Source organism: Ursus arctos, unplaced genomic scaffold, assembly GCF_023065955.2.
Source record: "Ursus arctos isolate Adak ecotype North America unplaced genomic scaffold, UrsArc2.0 scaffold_5, whole genome shotgun sequence".
Taxonomy (NCBI): domain Eukaryota; kingdom Metazoa; phylum Chordata; class Mammalia; order Carnivora; family Ursidae; genus Ursus; species Ursus arctos.
This window is the reverse complement of record NW_026623067.1, coordinates 10836664-10850317: the sequence shown is the minus strand read 5'-3', so window position 1 is coordinate 10850317 and position 13654 is coordinate 10836664.

The window sequence follows — 13654 nt, the reverse complement described above, 5'->3', positions numbered from 1 at the left end:
AAAAAAATTCCTCTTACTGGTAAAGACTACATTCCTTGGGGAGGTTGAAACTGCAATTTTTCTTACATATTTTTTGTTTACAATTTCTTTTTCCTTTTTTTTTAAGATTTTATTTTTTTAAGTAATCCCCACACCCAACATGGGGCGCAGACCCACAACCCTAAGATCAAGAATTGCATGCTCTACTGACTGAGTTAGCCAGGTGCCCCTAAACTGCAATTAGATTAGTATCAATCCCCAATCTAGGAACTCAATCTAAGTGACACCATTTTGGGCCTGTGGTTTTCTTTTTAACATTGGAGAAGCAAAATCCCCCCTTCACCCCAACCCACCCTTACCTTCACACCTCGAGAATCACTGTTTTGTAAGATACACGGGACAGTGTACGTCACACAAAAGGGTGACTTGGCCTCAGAATTTGTCTAAACACAAATATTCTTGGGAACAAACTATGATAAACATCCGAGAAAGCCAAATAGCAGACGTTTTGCATTTTCTTCTCTCCACAAGGTGTTTATTGTTTGTTTTTGTCATTGATAAAAAGAAAATCATAGGCTCAAAATGGTGTCACTTAAGGCCTCAAATCAGTAAAGCACTGCTTAATGCCTAACCTAACTGTAGTTTCACCCCACAGAAATATAGCCTTCAACCAGTTGGCATGGGGATTTCCTGGTTAGCACCAGGAAATGTACTGATCGATCCCTTCAATTCTCATTAGAATGACAACTTTGCTTAAAACAATGGGTTCTTGGCTAATAATTTCCTTTTTTCCCACTCCCTATTTATCTTTAAAAACATTTCTTTTTCTGTAGTCGTTTGGAGCTCCCCTCTACTTGCTAGATGGGATGCTGCCTGATTCATAAATGAATTAATAAAGCCAATTAGATTTTTTTAATTTACTCTGTTGAGTTTTTGTTATTTAACAGATTTGGTAGCAGTGGTAGGATTCGAAGCAAGTTCTGGCAGCTTTCAGGGAAAATAAGAAAAATGGGCATGCTCTCCATGATCCCTTTGATGTCACTGACTTTCTCACATTTCCAAGGGCTATGGGTAAGGTCTTCTGCTTTCTGAATTCCACTCTTTTTGCATTTGAGCTCCTAATCAAATTGGCATTCTTTTATAGGGTACATCAACTTGAGCTGCTAGACAGTTATTCCCAGAACTAATTGAGCTTGTATATTTGCCTGGAGCACAACAGAGCTGGCAGACGGTCAGCCCAGGGCCAAGCATCTAGCCTTTCAGACCACAATTCCCTGGATGAAAACCTCAGCAGATTCCATGGGAATTGACGATGATGTGCACACAAGGCCTTCTTTTGACCAGGATGCACTAACATCTCCTGGTTACTGCCAGTACATTAAGGTACATGTATTTGTTTGTCTTGTTTTATGTAGATAAGGGCTATTGCTAGTGGGTATCTCAGAAGCCAAAAAGCTGCAAAAATTGGTGGACGTGGGTCGAGCACTTAAAGGTTACTAGAGCACTTGTCACCTCAAGAAGACTCCTGTGATGGGATAGGTGAGTCATGGAATGGATTAGATTGATACTAGGTCACCCACCAATGTCAAGAAAACTTCCATGTAACAAGGTACACTGTAAAACATGCACCAACATCAACCCTGTGAACCATCCCTTTTAGGTATTAATTCAGGTCTGAGAAACCCAAAGACTTAGCTAATGGGATCCTTAAATTCTAGAATCAAGCATTTCACCTTCCAGCACATCTGCTTATTTCACGTCCAAGAACTGTAGTCCTGAAAGTTGCAGATATCTAGCAAAAACAGCAAAATCTTACTAAGTTTGTTTTGTGTCCTGAGGAATTTGGGTTGATAACCATCAGGCTGGGAGCCCCCGAATAAGGAAGGACATAAAAGTGAGTTGCAAAATGAACAAACCTTTTAGAATCTCTAAAAGAAAGAAAGAAAGTTTTATTTGAGCCCAAGTTAGGACAGCTGTCCAGGAAACATGATCTTCACAAAGAAGGGAGTGTTCTGGAGAATGAACAGTTTCTATAGGGTTATATACTTTTTTACATCTTGTAAAAGCTCAAAAGATTAAAGATTAACATATAGGCGGGAATAACAAGTTGTGACATCAAAGAATGCAGGAATAAGAAGTATTGTTCTAAGGACAAGGTAGTTTTCCTACTCATTTACCAAGCAGATATACAATGCATGCCTGTAGGACTTGAGTACAGTTTCAACCCCCCCCCCCCCCCGCAAGATATGTAACCTTTAACCAGTCACCATAGGAATTTCTTGGTCAGCGTTAGGAAATTTAATGATACACACCCTCTGTTCCCCTTAGGAGAGCAACCTTGCCTAAAACAATGAATTCTTTGGTAATAATTTTCTTTTTTTCTACTCCTCTACCTCCAAAAACTTTTTCTGCAGCCTTTTGGAGCTCACCTCTATTTGCTACATGGGATGCTGCTTGATTCATGAATAAATTAATGAAGCCAAATAGATCTTTAAAATTTACTTGGTTGAATTTTTGTTATTGAACACTGTAAAGTGTGTACCAAAACACCTGGGTCAGAAAAATAAGTTATGCCAATTTGCGAGATTCTGTAGCCAGTGATGCACTCAAGTTTGTCATTGTTCATTCCACATATATGCAGTGAGGCCCTAGACACCCGAAACAGCAGAGAGCAAAAAGTGCTTGTTCTCATGGAACTCCCTTTCCAATAGGGGAGGGACTCAAAAATCAAGTAATATCTAATGTGTCAAAGTGTGATAGTGAAAAATAAAGCAAGTTAAGGGGGAAAAGGATGAGCCCCAGACGGGTGGGTTGCTATTTTAAGTAAGGTAGAGGCAGTGTTTCTTAGATTGCTTTGTTCCCCAGAACCTGTGTCTCATTTATTCCTTCATTCAACAAATGTCTAATGAAACCCACTCTGTGACAGTCACTGCTCTACTCTAAGCACTGCTGTTAGAACAGTGAGAAAAAAAAGAGACCAAAAAAAGCCTCTTGTCTTCATGGTGCTTACATTGCAGCAAGAAAAACAATAAACAGGGGCGCCTGGGTGGCTCAGTCGTTAAGCGTCTTGCCTTTTGCTCAGGGCCTGATCCCAGGGTTCTGAGATCCAGCCCGGCATCGGGCTCCCTGCTCTGCTGGGAAGCCTGCTTCTTCTTCTCCCACTCCCCCTGCTTGTGTTCCCTCTCTCTCTGGCTGTGTCTCTCTCTGTCAAATAAATAAATAAAATCTTTAAAAAAAGAAAGAAAGAAAAAAAATAAACAAGCAAGTAAAATATAAGAGAGTGCTATGAATCAAAATGATGGGGGGGGCGCCTGGGTGGCACAGCGGTTAAGCGTCTGCCTTCGGCTCAGGGCATGATCCCGGCGTTATGGGATCGGCTCAGGGCATGATCCCGGCGTTATGGGATCGAGCCCCACATCAGGCTCTTCCGCTATGAGACTGCTTCTTCCTCTCCCACTCCCCCTGCTTGTGTTCCCTCTCTCGCTGGCTGTCTCTATCTCTGTCGAATAAATAAATAAAATCTTTAAAAAAAAATGATGCGGGGAAGGGGGATAGTAAATCCAGTTTTATTCTACTTTTTAAAGATTTTATTTATTTATTTATTTATTTATTTATTTATTTGAGAGAGAGAGAGAGAGAGAGCAGGCACAAGTGGGGATAGAGGGACAGAGGGAGAGGCAGAAGCAGACTCCCCGCTAAGCAGGGAGGCTCCTCCAGCACTCGATCCCAGGACTGGAGATCATGACCTGAGCCAAAGGCAGACACTTAACCGACTGAGCCACCCAGGTGCCCTGTAAGTTCACTTTTAAATAATGTGGTCAGGGAAGACCTCACTGAGAAGACTATATCTGAGGGGAAAGTCAAAAGATAGGAAGAACAAGCCATTCAGAATTCAAGGGGAAAAATAATTGAGGCAAGGAAAATGGCATATTCAAAAACTCTGGGGTAAGATTAAGCTTAGCCAGTGAAGAACAGCATGACGAGCTGGATGAATAAGAAGAGTCAAAGAAATTAAGTCAGAGAGGTAATAAATATTGTGCCTGATGTGTGATAGGCCACTGCCAGCTTCACTGCTCACTCAAGTTTCAATCAGAAGAGGAATGTAGTCTAATGTAGCTTTTACAAGTGCCATACGAGGTGAAGTAGAGCTAGAAGTCAGATGCTACTATAGTTGTTCAGATCAGACATAATAGACAGGCCCCTGTACCATGGTGCTTATGAGAGAAGGGAGAAAAATAGAGATATTCTGGATATATTTTGAAGGTAGAGACAAGAGGATTTCCTCATAGATTGGATGGAGAAAATTAAAGGGGTCAAGGAAGACTCAAGGTTATTGGCCTTTCTCCACATCCTAACCAATGCCTGTTGTTTCTCGTGTTGTTAATCTTAGCTTTTTTGACAGGTGTGAAGTGATATGTTATTGTAATTTTGATTTGCATTTCTCTGATGATGAGTGATGTTGAGCATCTTTTTGTGTGTCTGTTGGCCATTTGGATGTCTTTGAAAAAATGTCTATTCATGTCTTCTGACAATTTCTTGATGGGATTATTTGCTTTTTGTGTGATATGACAGAGATTTCCATTCTCTCCATTGTTATTTAAAATAGTACTGAAGGGTAAGGGAATATGGCAGATGAGTAGGAGACCCTCGTTTCATCTGGTCCCTTGAATAGGGACCTCATTTCATCTGGTCCTATTCTGCTAGATAACTATCAAATCATTCTGGACACCTGTGAATTCAACCTGAGAGGTAAGAAAAGAATTGCTGGAATTCTACAAATAGAAAAGCAACCCCTTTTGGAAGGTAGAAGGCATGGAGAAGTGAATCTGAGGGGATATATCCAAAGATAAACTGGGTGGGTAGGGAGCCTATGTAAGCAGGCTATTGGAAAGTGATGTAGCAGCAGAGCACAAAATTGGAACTTTTAGAAATCTGCTCCAGTGAGAGAAATCCCAGCCTGGAAGGTGTTCAGGTGGTGAAATGCGGTAGAACCCTAGGTGGGACAGTCTGTCCCAGTATCTCTGGGATCACAGAAAGAACAGGGATGCCTGAGTGCAGCAGAGTTCACAAGCATTGGAGCGGGGAAGCAGGCTACAGTCAGTGAGCCAGAGAGTGGGCTCTCAGCCGAGTGTTGCAATAATCCCTGAACAACTACCAACAAGCCACAGAACCATGGTGACCCTCCTCCTTCCCCCAGGAGGACTGGCCTGGGTGAGAACAGCAGGAGTCTTCAGAATTTGGCACACACAAAATTGATTGACAGCTTTTCCCAGAGGGTGCACTGAAGAGTAGAGCCACAATCTGTCAGCTCAAGGGCTAGAGATCGGGCCACTGCCATTTTTATTTTTTCCATTCTCTAAAGCAACACAGAAAGCATTCAGGGAACAAAAGCTATCTAGAGCTACCCAAAGAAACTTACAGAGCCCAGCCCCCTGGCAAAGGGCAGTGCAACTCCACCCAGGCAAAGACACCTGATAATCAGTTCAATAGGTCCCTTCCCCAGAAGGCCAGCAGGAACATCAGGCTAATACCAAGTTTATGGATCACACAGAAATGAAAAACTCTTCCCCTCGGGGAAAGTAGTATATAGAATTCAGGGTTTTTTTCTCATGATTCTCTACTTTTTCAGTTTAAAATCTTTGTTTCCTTTTTTCTCTTTTTTTTCCTTTTCAACTAGTTTCTTATTTTATCAACTTTTTTAAAAAGTTTAAAAAAATTTTTTTAATTAATTTAATTTTTAAAATTTTCATTTTTACATTTACATGTTATAGATAAATTCTTGATTTCCAGCTTCCTTTCAGGGTATTCAGTTTTATTTTTGTATACATATGTTTTTCTTTATAATTTTGTAAAATTGTAGGGAAAAACAAAAGACCCTGAATAGCCAGGGGAATGTTGAAAAAGAAAACCAAAGCTGGAGGCATCACAATACTGGACTTCAAGTTATACTACAAAGTTGTAATCATCAAGACAGTAATGTACTGGCACAAAAACAGACACACAGATCAATGTAACAGAATAGACAACCCAGAAGTGAACCCTCAACTCTATGGTCAACTAATCTTCAACAAAGCAGGAAAGAATATCTAAAGGAAAAAGGACAGTCTCTTTAACAAATGGTGTTGGGAAAATTGGACAGCCACATGCAGAAGAATGAACCTGGACCATTATCTTACACCGTACACAAAGATAACCTTGAACTGGGTGAAAGACCTAAATGTGAGAGAGGAATCCACCAAAATCCTAGAGGATAACACAGGCAGCAACCTCTTTGACCTAGGCCATAGCAACTTCTTGCTAGACATGTCTCCAAAGGCAAGGGAAACAAAAGTAAAAATGAACTATTGGGACTTCATCAAGATCAAAAGCTTCTGTACAACAAAAGAACTGTCAACGAATCTAAAAGGTCATCTACAGAATGGGAGAAGGTATTTGCAAGTGACATATCAATATCAGATAGAGGGCTGGTATTCAAGATCTGTAAAAGAACTTATCAAACTCAACACCCAAAAAAGAAAGAATCCAGTCAATAAATGGGCAGAAGACATGAACAGGCATTTCTCCAAAGAGACATCCAAATAGCCAACAAACACAAGGAAAAATGCTCCATACCCCTCAGCACAAGGGAAATATAAATCAAAACACAATGAGATACCACCTTACACCAGTCAGAATGGCTAAAATTAACAAGACAGGGAACACAAATGTTGTCAAGGATGTGGAGAAAGGGGAACCCTCTTACACGGTTGGTGGAAATGCAAGCTGGTACAGCTACTCTGGAAAACAGTATGGAGGTTCCCCAAGAAGTTAAAAATAGAGTTACGCTAGGACCCAGCAATTGCACTACTAGGTATTTACCCCAAAGATACAAATATAGTGATCCAAAGAGTCACCTGCACCCCAATGTTTATAGCAGCAATGTCCACAATAGCCCAACTATGGAAAGAGCAGAGATGTCCATTGACAGATAAATGGATAAAGAAGATGTGGTGCATATATATACAATGGAATATTACTCAGCCATCAGAAAGGATGAATACTTACCATTTAGATTGCCATGGATAGAACTGTAGGATATTATGCTGAGCAAAATAAGTCAATAAGAGGAAGTGAAATATCATGTGATTTCACTCATATGTGGAATATAAGAAACAGCCCAAAGGATCATAGGGGAAGGGAGGGAAATCTGAATGGGAAGAAATCAGAGGGAGACAAACCATGAAAGACTCAACTATAGGAAACAAACTGAGGGTTGCTGGAGAGAAGGTGGGTTGGGAGATGGAGTAATTGGGTGATGGGCATTAAGGAGGGTACCTAATGTGATGAACACTGGGTATTATATGCAACTGATGAATTATTGACTCTACATCTGAAACTAATGATATACTATATGTTGGCTAATTGAATTTAAAATTTTTTTAAGAAAGGAAGAAGTCAAACTTTCACTATTCACAGATGACATATACTCTATATAGAGAACCTGAAAGAGCACCAAAAAATCACTAGAACTGCTACACAAATTAAGCAAAGTTGTGGGACATAAAATCAAAGTACAGAAATCAGTCACAATCAAGAAGTCAATCCCATTTACAATTGCACCAAAAACCATAAGAATCCTGGGAATAAACCTAACCAAAGAGGTAAAGGATTTAAAAACTCTAAAAACTACAGAACATTTATGAAAGAAATTGAGGAAGACATAAAGAATTGAAAAAGCATTCCATGCTTATGGATTGGAAGAACAAATATTGTTACAATATCTATACTACCCAAAGCAATGTACACATTTCATGCAATCCCTATCAAAATACCACCAGCATTTTTCACAGAGCTAGAACAAACTATCCTAAAATTTGCAGGGAACCACAAAGACCCCTAGTAGCCAGAGCAATCTTGAAAAAGGAAAGCAAGCCTGGAGGCATCACAATTACAGACTTCAAGATATATTACAAAGCTGTGTTCATCAGATAGCATGGTACTGGCACAAATACACACACATAGTTCAATGGAACCTAGAAATGGACCCACACCTATATGATCAACTAAACTTCAACAAGCACAAAAGAATATCCAATGGAGAAAAAACAGTCTCTTCAACAAATGGTGTTGGCAAAACTGGATAGGAACATGTAGGAGAATGAAACTGGACCACTTTCTTATGCCATACAAAAAAAATAAATTCAAAATGGATGAAAGACCTAAATGTGAGACAGGAAACCATCAAAATCCTACAGGAGAATACAGGCAACAACCTCTTTGACATCGACTGGAGCAACTTCTTACTAGACACATCTAGTAGGGAAACAAAAGTAAAAATGAACTATTAGGACTTCATCAAGATAAAAAGCTTCTGCACAGCGAGGCAAACAATCAACAGAACTAAAAGGCAACCTATGGAACAGGAGAAGATATTTGCAAATGACATATCTGATAAAGGATTAGTATCCAAAATGTATAAAGAACTTCCCAAACTCAACACCCAAAAAACAAATAGTCCAATTAAGAAAGGGGTAGAAGACACAAATAGACACTTTTCTAATGAAGACATCCAGATGACTAACAAACATATGAAAACATGCTCCACATCACTCATCATCAGAGAAATACAAATCAAAACTACGATGAGATACCACCTCACACCTGTCCGAATGGTTAACACGAACAACACAGGAAACAGCAGATGTTGGTGAGGATTGGAGAAAGTGGAACCGTCTCCCACTTTGGTAGGAATGTAACCTGGCGCAGCCTCTGCAGAAAACAGTATGGAGGTTTCTCAAAAAGTGAAAAATAGAACTTCCTTAGGACCCAGAAATTGTACTGCTGTGTATTCACCCAAAGGATACGAGAATGCTGAGTCAAAGAGACACATGCACCCTGATGTTTATAGTGACATTATCAACAATAGCCAAATTATAAAAAGACCCCAAATGTCTATTGACTGATAAATGGGTAAAGAAGCAGTTGTATACATATGCAATGGAATATTATTCAGCCAATAAAAAGAATGAAATCTTCTTATTTGCAATGACTTGGATGGAGCTAGAGAGTATTATGCTAAGCTAAACAAGTCAGTCAAGGAAAGACAAATACCATATGATTTCACTCTTATGTGGAATTTAAGAAACAAAACAGATAAACATAGGGGAAATGGGGGGAATAAAGAGAAGGTAGGAAACCATAAAAGATTCTTAACTATACAGAACAAACTGAGGGTTGATGGAAGGAAATGGGTGGGTGATGGGCTAAACGGGGTGATGGGAACTGAAGAGGGCACTTGTTTTGTTGAGCACTGGGTGTTGTTTATAGGTGTTGAATCACTGAATTCTACTCCTAAAACCAGTATTGCACTCTATGTTGACTATCTGGAATTTAAGTAAAAACTTGGAGATAGATAGATGATAGATGATAAATAGATAACAAAAGAATGAAAGAAGAAAGAAAAGAATGCAGGTGGCATATATACAATGGAATATTACTCAGCCATTAAAAAGAATGAAATCTTCCTATTTGCAATGATGTGGCTTCACCTAGAGTGTATTATTCTAAACAAAATAAGTCAGTCAGGGAAAGACAAATACCATATTATTTCACTCGTATGTGGAATTTAAGAAACAAAACAGTTGAACATAGGAGGAAAAAAAGAGAGAGGCAAACCTTGAGGGAGACTCTTAAATATAGAGAACAAACTGAGGGTTGCTGGAGGGGAGGTGGGCAGGGGGATGGGCTAAATTGGTGATGAGTTTTAAGAAGGTCACATGTTGTCATGAACACTGGATGTTATATGTAACTGATGAATCATTAAATTCTACTCCTGAAACTAATATTACACTATATGTTAACTAACTAGAATTTAAATAAAAACTTGAAACAAACAAACAAAAAAAGAAAACTGTGAAATTGGCATAAAGATATACATAGAGATCAGTGGAATAAAATTGAAAGTCCAGAAATAAACCTGAACATCTGTGGCAAATTGGTTTTTGACAAAGGTGTCAAAACCATTCAATAAGGAAAGAATAGTCTCCAACAAATAGTGCTGGCACAACTTGATAGTCTGATGCAGAACAATAACATTGGAAACCTACCTTACACTATATATAAAAATTAACTGAAAATGATCAGTTACCTAAATATAAGAGCTAAAACCATAAAGTTCTTTGAAGAAAATATAGGAGTAAATCTTCATGACCTTCGATTTGGCAATGGGTTTTTTTAAAAGATTTTTATTTACTTATTTGTGAGGGAGGGAGAGAGAGAGAGAGAGCATAAGCAGCGGAAGCTACAGGCAGAGGGAGAAGCAGACTCCCCACTGAGCAAGGACCCTTGCTCCATGTGGCACTCCATTCCAGGACACTGGTATCATGACCTGAGCCAAAGGCAGACACTCAACTAACTGAGCCACCCAGACGTGTCTTAGGAATGGATTCTTAAATATGATACCAAAAGCACATGTAACAAAAGAAAAAGTAAATAAATTGGACATCATCAAAATTAAAATCTTTTGTGCATCAAGGAGCATTATCATGAGAGCAAAAAGGCAACCTGGGGGAAATATTTTCATATCATATATCTCAGCATCTATATTTCCAGAATAGAGTAAAAAAAAAAAAACCTCTTATAAACAACATAAAAAACAAACAACACAATTTAAAAATGGGTGAAGGAATGGATGCTTTGAATCAATATATTGTACAACTGAAGCTAATATTACACTGTATGTTAAATAACCATAATTAATTAATTAATTTATAAAGATTTGATGTATTTATTTGAGAGAAAGAGATAGTCAAAGAGAGCATGAGTGGGGGGCGGGGAGAGGGAAAAGCAGGCTCCCTGCTGATCAGTGAGCCTGAGGCAGGGCTTGATTCCAGGCACCCTAAATAACCATGATTTAAATAAAAACTTTTTAAAAAATGGGCAAAAGACTTGAGCAGACATTTCTCCAAAGGAGATATACAAATGGCCAATAAGCATGTAAAAAGATGCTCAACACCACTAATCATTAGGGAAATGAAAATCAAAATACAATGAAATACCACTTCACACCTTTGAGAGTGGCTGTAAAAAACCACCAAACCAATAAAAAATGGAGAATAGTAAATGCTGGTGAGGACCTGGAGAAACTGGAGAACATATATCTGTTGGAAAGATGAAATGGTTAAGCTGCTGTGGAAAACAGCAGTCTCAAAATGTTAAACATAAAATTACTCTATGTTCCAATAATTCCACTCCTAGGTAGAAACCCAATAGAACCGAGAACAGGGGCTCAAACAAATACTTGTACACAAATATTCATAGCCGCACTATTTACAATAGCCTGAATGTAGAAACAATTCTAGAGTTAATTAATGGTTGAATTGATGAACATATTATTATGCATGTGTGTGTGAAAAAATATTAGTTAACCATGAAAGGAATGAAATACTGATACATGTTACCGCTGATACATGTGGAAACGGTATGTTAAGTGAAAGAAGCCAAATTTAAAAAGGCCAAGTATTGTATGATTCCATTTATATGCAATATGCAGAATAGGTAAATCCATAGAAATAGAATGCATGTTAGTGGCTACCAAAGCCAAGGGCATGAGGATGGGGGCAGAAGCTGGAAATAAGGAGAAACTGCTTAATAACTATGGGGTTTTACTTTGGAGTGGTGGGAATGTTTTGGAATTAGATAGACGTGGTGGTTGCAGGACATTGTGGATGTACTAAATGCCACTGAATTGTTCACTTTAAAATGAATGATTTTATGTAATGTGAACTTCACCTACACAAAATTTGTAGAAACAAGTAAAATATGTGGTATGTTAATCATAAGTCTGATGGGGAAAAATAAAGCAGAAAAGGGTGATAGGAAGACGGGAGAGGGCTTCAATTTAAAACAAAGGGGACTAGTATAACACTATATGTTAACAACTGGAATGAAAATAAAAACTTAAAAAGAGTATTAATAAATGAATTATTTATTTATTATACGAAATTCACATTTAATCGTGAGCCCTACAACTCATAGTATGTAGCCCCCTTATCTTTAGTAAAGACATGGAGGAGATAAGGTTTCCAGCTGCTGTGTTGACAGTTAGACAAAGAGGGGCACAGCAGACGCAGGGAGAGAAGGAGGGAGGCTGGAAGACTACTGAGTTTTCTAGACAGGAGATGAAGGTGAGTGGGACCAGAGTGGGAGCAATGAAGTTGCTACAAAATGGTGGGTTATATTTGAAGGTGGAGTGGATGGAATTTGCTAATGTGAGTGCAAGAGAGGAGTCTGGGCTGACAGCCCACACCCCAGGTTTTGTGTTGAGCTGCTAGAAGTGTGGAAGTGAAACTAATTAAGATCAGAAATATGGCAGTGAGAGGGGCAGGTTGGGCCTGGGGTGGGCAGAGATCAGACGTTCAGTTTGACCTGTTCTATGTCAGGTACCTATTACACACCTGCAGTTCAAGAAGGAGATCTCAGATGGAAAGATAAATTGGCTAGAGAGTATGAATGGTATTTTAAGCTACAAGTCAGTTGGTGTTATATGCAACTAATGAATCATTGAACATTACATCAAAAACTAATGATGTATTATATGTTGGCCAATTGAATATAAATAAAAATAAATAAATAAAGCTACAATACTGAGTGAAAACATCAGTCATGAGAGTGAGTGAATGGGGATGCTGGGTGGAAGCAGGGCCCCGTCCAGGCCATCTGTCCTCCTGACCAGGGTAGGTCAGGTACCTACCTGACTGGGCAAGGTCCCTAAGCTGAGCTGGGTAAGTCCCTAATTCAGTCTCAATGCCTGCCCATGCATGCAGGCAAGATCTCCACCACCAAGGTGGAAAGGAAAGGGCACTGGCCTCCCAGACCTGGTCAGCAAGCCTAGGCAATTTAAACAAATCCCAAGGAAGGAGCATAGATTTCTGTATTCAACTCAACTTTCAGTTATGTGGAGGTAAAACAGAAATTTTGGGCTGAACTCTTCCTGAAATGTATTTATCTGCTCACAGTATGGTGACCATCACAAAGTCACTCTCAAATCATTCACTTTATTCTTTCTTCAAATCATTCATTTAAAATAAAACAGGGCCCCTGAACTTGGACCTTCCCAGTGGAAGTGGAAGCCAGAATGTCCCAGGCTGTAGGTCCCTAATCCCTGGGAGAACCAATTTCCCTATAGTTTAACTAACTCTCTTCTGAAGTGATACCAGAAAAGCAGTTCTCCAATTAAATGAGGGTTCCAGTTAATGGAATTCTGAAAAAGAGAACCATGACTTTGTTTCTCCTGGTCCAACAAAGGCACACAGGAATCTCTCCCCACTCTTGTCCCCATGCTCCTGCCTCTCCCTCAGCTGCTCTCTGAGCCAGAGTCGCTCAGTCACAATGTCCTCAAAAGGCAGTCTTGTCACAAGCTCACTCCCATGAGCAGCAGACCCCTCACTGCTCACACTCATGCCCTCACCACCCCTGTGTGTGTCCAGACCTCTTGGGGATCCTCAAGACCACCCTCAGTTTCAACAGAAGGACTCATAGAACTGAGAAGAGCTGTTATATTCATGGTTGTGGTTTAGCCTGTGAAAGAATACAGATTAAAATTGGCAAAGATAAAACATATAGGGTCCATGAAAGACCAGGTGCAGGCTTCCAGTTATCCTCTTCTGGTAGAGTCATACAGAGAGTGCTTAGCTCT